General features: G+C 42.7%; 1 pseudogene across 1 annotated transcript; it reads left to right on the forward strand.

Moving 5' to 3' along the window:
- The first annotated feature begins 1,000 nt into the window (after window positions 1–1,000).
- Window positions 1,001–7,746, forward strand: LOC104600131 ((S)-scoulerine 9-O-methyltransferase-like; annotated as a pseudogene). The gene is made up of 3 exons (XR_016076090.1): window positions 1,001–1,920; window positions 2,090–2,154; window positions 6,755–7,746. The product of XR_016076090.1 is annotated as a (S)-scoulerine 9-O-methyltransferase-like (transcript).
- Window positions 7,747–8,226: the final 480 nt, after the last annotated feature.

Genomic DNA, 8,226 nt, shown 5'->3' on the forward strand with positions numbered 1-8,226 from the left:
TTAAAAATCAGGGATTAAGTTGTCACTCAAACTAAAATATAGGGTATGAAAATTTTCCCTTTATATAAACGGTAAACTATCTATGTGCGATCTATGAATATTCAAGCCAAATGTCACTTGTCGGTGGTTTTATATTCTATTAGGATGTATAATCTCTTGTTCGTTTGAAATATATGGTCTGACTAGTTTCAAACTTTCGAAATATAGAAACATCAGTAATAAAAAAAGGAGGGATGAAGATAAAAACACATAAACGCCTGCAGAGAGGGTGTTTGAATATGCTACTCACAAGCCTATTCAAAAGGAATTTGGATTGGCTGTTGGGTGGGCTGTGGAATTAATCATTGATAACACCCCAGTCAATGAGAAAGTATATGGGGCATACATTGAGAAGTTATTGGTGTGAATTGTTATCATTGATTTCACGGCCTGTTTAATGAGTTTTTGATAAATGTCAAGAATGGGTTTGATAAATGTGCTTAATATTTTGTGCCTATCTTAATATTTTAAAGTACTCAATGACAATTGAGAAACTCCTAATGGGCACCTGTAGTATCTTGTGAGTAATACTAAATCCCAATGTTTTGTACTGTCATTGATACACAAAGTATAACTGTTTGGCCCGAGAACCATTTAGATAATCGGTTCTGTTTTATTCTAAACCCGGTCCCTTTCAAAAAATTGTTGAATTTGTCAACGATCAATTAACCTGAGTGGTCGAATTGTCAATCTATTTAATGGTTTTAGCCGTTTTTATTTTAATTTTTTATCAGCTATTCATTTGAATTGGATGGTCAAACCGTGAATCCACAAACCGGTGGCTAGAAAGATTCCAATTCCGAATCGTTTTTTAAAACATTATTAAATCCAAGCTTCAGATCAAGAAGCACCGTCAGGTCCATTGATTTTATCTACTTACTCACGCATATAGCGTGGTTGGACCACGTGCACCTCCTTGCTTCATCTGGTCAACTTTTCAAGGTAGGTAGGTAAATTGGCTAGCCAGAGTGAGAGAAACCACGATCATGGGATCATGGGTACTGGGTAGTAAAAGGATAAAATCCCTTCATCTATTAAGGTTTGCAGCAGCAGGCTGAACCTGGACCTGTATCCCAAGTTCTCTTGCCTTGAGCTTGAGCAGCCTAATAAATTCTAATTTAATTATACCCTTTTGTTTTCGGTAGGAAAGTGCAAGCCAAACATTAATTGTAGCATAATGGATGCTGAAGATAGGGCAAGCCGTCTGTCGGGACTGAGGCTAGCAGGGCTTATTTGTGTTCCCATGGCCTTGAGAGCTGCCATCAAACTCAAAGTCTTTTGACATCATGGCACAGGCAGGTCCAGATGCTCGACTCTCTGCTTCAGAGATGGTCCATAGGATGGCCGCCACCAATCCAAATGCGGCAACAGCCTTGGACAGGATACTTCGGATTCTAGCTGCAAACTCCATCCTCTCCTTCTCCCTACGACCGCGTGATGATGGTAGCGAGCCTGAGAAGGTTTATGGGTTAACAAGCGAGTCACGTTGGCTCGTTCCTGGGGACGATGGGGCCTCGGTAGCGCCAGAGATGCTACTGACTCTCGACAAGGCAGTAGTGGAGAGCTTTTATTGTCTGCAAGATGCTGTGGTGGAAGAAGGGTGTATCCCGTTTGAGAAGGCCCATGGAACGGATGTGTTTGAGTACGGTGCCAAGGAGCCTGAGTTCAACAAGGCCTACCCTGATGCCATGAACAACGGATCGGCCATAGCGTTGGCTGAGGTCTTCAAGGTCTATAAAGGTTTCGATGGGGTGACAGAGATGGTGGATGTTGGTGGTGGTACTGGGGTTTCAATTGGGTTTATAGTCTCCAGGTACCCAAATTTTCGTGGTGTTAATTTCGATTTACCTCATATTATCTCCCATCCTCCTCCATTGCAAGGTTGGTTGCTAACTATTAATCTCTCTTTTTACCAGAGTTGACACCATTATATCACAACTTCTTGATTTGAAAAGCTATGGGAAACCAGACTAAATGATTTTGTTTCTCATGGAATCCAAATTACAGGGAGTGGCTCAATTCTAATGACAAGGTTTGATTTGCTTGGCAGGTGTTGAACATGTTGGAGGGAATATGTTCGAGGAAATACCCAACGAAGAAACCATTTTCATGAAGGTTTTTTCTTACTTAGTGTCATGCATTGCCTAATAGCCTCTGTAATAATGCACGGTAGGGTACAATAAATAGGAGCAATGTTTTAAAAACCGATCTGGAGGCCTAACCGTTTTTGCCTCTGGGTCACAAGTCACCGGTTCGACTGGTCAGGTCAAATGGTTCAAACCGTGTCACATCATTGCGTATATTAGCAATAAACAATGTATAAATATGTTATATATATTAATTTATGTTTTTAATTCAGTTTTTAATTTTTTTATCTATAAAAATTATTAAAGTTTGTAATTTGAGGCAAAAAATCTCTCCAATTAGACATTGGAGTGCAAAGTTATAGCCTCTAAAAGTTTGTATGCATTGAGTATGCAACCCACGACCCGATCACCAGGTCGAACCAATTGGGTCGAACGGTTCTTGACCAAGTCAATGGTTCTTTGTCGTCTAGCACTTGACTGAACATGATCCAAAATCCTGGCTGGATGACGGTTTGAACGATTCAACCATCTCAGTCAATGGCAAGTTGAAAACATTGAATAGGAGTCAGGAGATGAGCAACGAAGAAAGTCACTAAACATTGGGCTTCTAGGTAGGGTTGTCAATTTGTCGGGTCAGACCCTATGGGCCCAAACTGATTGGACCAGTTCTAGTTCTAGAACTCTTCCCGATGGGTCGGTTCTCGGTCTCAAAAAATCTCTCGATTACTATTGGGTCGGAAGTGGGTCCACCTTGTCCCGAACCGATTTGGACCCGACCCGACCCTATATATATACTAAAAATGTCATTTAGGTGGGGTTTTCCTTCAAAACCCTATCGAAATGCTGCCCTCAACCCTTTAAACGGCTAAACCTTTTCATTTCTGAAGAGTGAAGAGTTTGAAGACTAGCCTTTTACTCTTTCTCTTTTCAGTTCTCATTCGAAATCGAAACTTGAAAGAGCTAAAGAGGAAGTTTCTGGTGAGTGGTGACTCAATGACTCTGGTCTGGTTTGTGACGTCCGTTTGGAGAGTGGAGACTGGAGGCACAATGTCCATCGCACAACACTATCGTTGTCCGTCAGTCGTTCATCCGTCTAACCAGTTGTCTTTCCGTTCGTCAAGGCATCAATAGTAACACCCTTTGTCAGGTAGAATGTAATGATTTATTCAGTGTTTGAAATCTTGAGCATCCACCCCGAGAAAAACACTTGCCGTCCGCCATCACCACCACTACCTAGTAGCCACTATAAGACAATTGGTCCTCCATATAAATATTATTCTGAAATGTGAAATCTTCTTCCATTTAAATATTTTGATATTTTTATTACATTTTAGGTTTTTACAGTGTTTTAATTGCATTTTTAGCAGTGGTATTATTAGCATGCATAATCGGTTGCATCAGGTTGGACCCGATTGATTCGATTCTGTGTCCAAAATTAGAGATTCTATAGGATCTGGGTCGGTTCCAAGTCCATGGATTCTCTTGTCGGTTCCGGGACAGGTTCCACCTAATTCCGACCCAGAACCGACCCATTGACAACCTACTTCTGGGCTTCCATACCAAAACTAGCCCATTATGACCCTTTTCTTTACAAAGAGTAAGGAAGCCCATAAGTAGGAGCCCAGGGCTGAAAGCCTGAAGCCGAGCAGTTTCCGGTTTACGAGTTGAGTTCCACATGGACAGCTTATAAGCCATGTTCGGTGAAAAATATGAAGAGCCCAAATCGGCTGTCGGTTCTTAGCCTTTCTGAATAGTCCATCCAAAACGCTTAAAAGCACTGAATCAGCTTTGCTGTCAGTTCAGTCCTCCCAAATGGACCCCGGGTTTGGAAAAATATGCCATCCATACAAATTTAAAATCACCATTAGGCCTATATAGACGGGCATGCTGAATCATTCATTCCTTTATATGAGATGCTAACAAAATTGAAGCATTGATTTTTGTGATAAAGCACAGGATTGAAGGAATTTTGTTTAATGTAAATACCAAATTCCACCGTGTGTATTATTAGGGGTATCAATGGATCAGTTTTGGGTTGGACTCCGTCCAAATCAAAATCAATTTGGATGGATTGAACAGACCAACAAGACATATTAAATTTGGATGGACTAATATGACATATTGGATTAGACTTGATCGTCCATAATGAATTTATATTGAATTGAATTAATATCTAATCCATTAATAGAAGATAAGAACATAGATGTCAATGGACCAGGTTTGAATTGAAAGCAATCTAAATTAATAAGAACAGATTGGACAGTCTCTGGACCAGTTCAAAATAGTCCAAAATATTCATTGAACTGGATCAGATTGAACCAAATCCAGTCCAATTGACACCCCTATGTATTAGCATCATCTCCTATGAATAATAATATATAAGTAAAAAAATATTCTCAATCTGTAGTTGTTATATACTGTGAGGTTGGGGTGAGGAGCAGATCTGAACTCTAATTCCTGTTCACTACTCTCTACCCACTGTGAATTACAGCTTACAGTTATACATCTTCATCTTGAATTGTGAGATGTACAGATGCAATGTACTGTGCACTGTAAGTAGGGCCGGCAGAGAAAGTAAAAAAGAGATCTGGGTTCGCGTAAACACTTCCTTTTGCTTTCTGATTCTAATGGAAGACAATGAGGCATGGGATAGATAGGCCGTATGATAATGTCAGGGTCTATGAAAGACTAATTTATCTTAAAATGTAAGAAACAACTAGGCCCAAGTTAAAGACTTGGCAGGCTTATGCGCTTATGCCTCGACCATTATTGGTCAAGGTTGGAGGTTTACTAAAATAGACGACACTACGGTAGGAGGTTTGAGTAACGAGGCGTGTGAGTGGGCGTAGCGTAACGTACACACACTGTACACCACTTGGGCCCACATAGTGGTCAATATTACGCACTAACGCAAGTCAAGTCTGGTCGAGCCACCAGCACATGTTAGCAGTGTAAGAGATTTTTCTGCAGATGTTCATTCTATGTCTCAGTAGTGGGCTGGGTGGGCAGTGGGTCCATAAAGGTTAAACGAACGAGTTCACATCTCTGCCCCACAGCAGAGATGATAATATCATCATCGAAATATCTCTGGATGATGATATTATTGGTCAAGGTTAAACGAACGAGTTCACATCTATTCATTTAGAGTTCACATCGTGTATAGGAAATATCTCTCGATGATAATATAAGAATCGATACTATCATCATCGAAAGATGTTCTCAATACATGGTGGGGATGTGTTGTGGGGCATTGTAGGGCTGAGATATGAACTCTAAATGAATAGATTGATTTCTTAAACATACTTGGTTTAAATATCAAGCCTTAAGGATTAAAACACTTTAGTGAAGTCTCTGAAAGTTTGAAATTTAATTAATTATAATGGAGACAATCAAATCAAGTAAAGGAATATCTAAATTTGATTAAATATTTAAATATTCAATTTAATTTGTGATATAACCGGTTCTGGTCACGTACCAATTTTTTTGGCTAAGTGCCTCGCCATTTGACCTGCTCCTAGGAGAGGATGGCAGAGCTCCCTGGTGGTGAGCTATCTTGGCGGACTCGTCATTTGACCTGCTCGTAGGCGGCCTGTAACTCAGAGGATGGTGGATCTCCCTGGTGTAGCGCAACTCGACTGCCCTCTACATGAGGTGGTCTCCTCTCCTTTGTAGGCGGTGGGAGCTGAGAGACCTGCGAGAACTCCATATTTTCCTCTTCTTTGTAGGCGGCGGGAGCTGAGGAACCTGCGAGAACTGAATATGAGGACCTGGGGGTATTTTCCCGACGGGGACTCTCCGATGCCTAAGTTAGCATTCTGATTGTAGGGAGCTTGGAGAGAAATGAGAGAGCTAGAGAGTAGGGATTACCTCCATTTTCCATTCTCTCCCCCTGTCTTTGGGGGTTGGAGTCCTTATATAGTGGTGTCCTGTCAGGCGTAACAGCCTCTGTCAAGTCAGGCGTAACTGCCTCTGTCTCTCTGCTGCAACCATTATTGCCAGAGTTGAGGTGGTGGGTGCAGGCGACTGCTACAGAGTACGGCTCTGCCAGTCAAGGGACAGCTCTCAGGACTGGCAGGCACGACGCTGCCTAGCGAGAGACGTGGGCGCAGGCCTCCGGATCTGTTAGGTACGGTTGTCAGGCATGAGATCTTCCTGCGATACGCCGAGCTGCCTGTAAATGCCGAGCTGCCCCTAAGTGGCGAGCTCTTCGTAAGACGCCAGGCTGCCTGTAGAGTGGCCAGCTGCCCCTAAGTGGCGAGCTCTTCGTAAGACGTCAGGCTGCCTGCGGAGTGGCCAGCTGCCTATGCCGAGTTGCCCCTACCTATACCGAGTTCCCCGAGCTATGCTGAGCTGCCCGAGTTGTGCCGAGTTGCCCGAGCTGCTCAGTTGTCAAGAGGCTGCACTTGGTTTGCATGAGGTGCCACGTGGCACACAATTTCACTGGAGGGCCAAATCCGCCCTGAATATGATTTTATTCTCTAAGGTAGCTTTGGCTTAATTTGAGAAGAATACAAATACAAATATGTATGTATGCACCTTGCATTTTTATTTTGAAACCTATATTTGTATTTATACTCCTCCCAAACTTCCCTTACTCAAACAACATAATAAAATGGAGGTTGGCGCAGTGGATACTTCATAACTGGGACGATGGACGGTGCGTGACGCTGTTGAAGAAATGCTGGAGGGCATTGCCTCACGGAGGAAAGGTGATCATCGTGGAGTTCGTCATCCCTCCGGTGTTGGGAACCGATGCTGTATCACGCTATACTTTAAGTGCAGATCTTTTCATGATGGCTTGCAATCCGGGTGGCAAAGAACGAACAGTAACGGAGTTTTATGGCTTAGCAATGGCTGCTGGATTCGCTGAAATGAAGAATTGCCCGATTGGGCATGGCCTCCATGTTATTGAATTCCACAAGTAAACTACTTGATGATGCATCGGTTTATCTTCTTTTCTCTTCGATCTGTTGATGACCTGGAACAATAATCAGAGATATTTTTGTATTTGCAACAGGCCAAACATGTTAAAATAAAGAAATATTCGATCCTTGCTCGTCCTTAAGAATCAAACTGACATCTGATTAGAACTAATAACAAAGGCAAAGGCTGTATTTGGCATGAAGGAAAATTATTGGAATTAACTCTTTTTCTTTTGTGCTGAAAACTCATTCAATTCTGAGAATTGACTTTAGAGCTAAAAACATTCAGCTTAAGAATACCCCCAGCCTATGAACTTAGCAGAACCGGGGGTTAGTGCTCTGCTCCCTTCCGTAGACAGACTGCGGCCGGTGATTCGTTTTCACACAGGACTGCTTTCCCGTCTCCTTCTCCGTCCACAACTCAACTCGGCTCGTCTTATCTGATTATTCTTTGCGTGCGTGCGTAGGCGTGGCTGTGTGGCTTGGGTGCTCCATGCAACAGAACGTGGTGCCAGCCAAATCAGAACAGCAGAATGATTGTAATTGCGTACAGCGTTAATTAGAACACCCTCCGGCTCAAGTTTCGAAGAAATTCCTCCGGTCCGGCAGCAGCCCGGCTCTAACCATGGGAATACCTTTGCTTGTCGTATTGCTTAAATGATTCCGACAGTATAGCACACCTATCAGAATTCAGAAGTCGTCACTTCACTTTGACCCCACCTACCATCCATAATCACCCCCCCCGGCCAATTTTATTTCTTTGGATCCGTCCAGCTGCACTGCATATCCTCGCTTCTCACACATCGTTTTCACTAAAATTCCATCCCCACCGAAACAAACAAAACAATCGCGATTCGCGAATCACGAATACTCGAGCAGCAGCTACCCAAAAGAAATAAAGAAAAAAAAAACATAGAAGAAGGGAAAACTAGAAGTAAAGATTTTTTTTTTTTTCAATATTTGTTACAACAAAGAACAGGTGATCAACTGACCATATCGCCATCATAATTCATAAGCTTGGAGGTGGGGGGTGGTGTCAGGCACACAAGAGAAGGCTTCATTAATTCCGTACACCGTCCTCCAAACGGCCCCACCCTCACCCTTCTGCTAAGGTAGGCCATGCCCTGATGCCTCCCTCGACTCTCTCTTCCTCCCCTACAGCCCTACTTACTTACTAA

The sequence above is a fragment of the Nelumbo nucifera genome, chromosome 5 (genome assembly GCF_055504915.1).
Source record: "Nelumbo nucifera cultivar China Antique chromosome 5, China Antique-T2T, whole genome shotgun sequence".
In the NCBI taxonomy this organism is placed as follows: domain Eukaryota; kingdom Viridiplantae; phylum Streptophyta; class Magnoliopsida; order Proteales; family Nelumbonaceae; genus Nelumbo; species Nelumbo nucifera.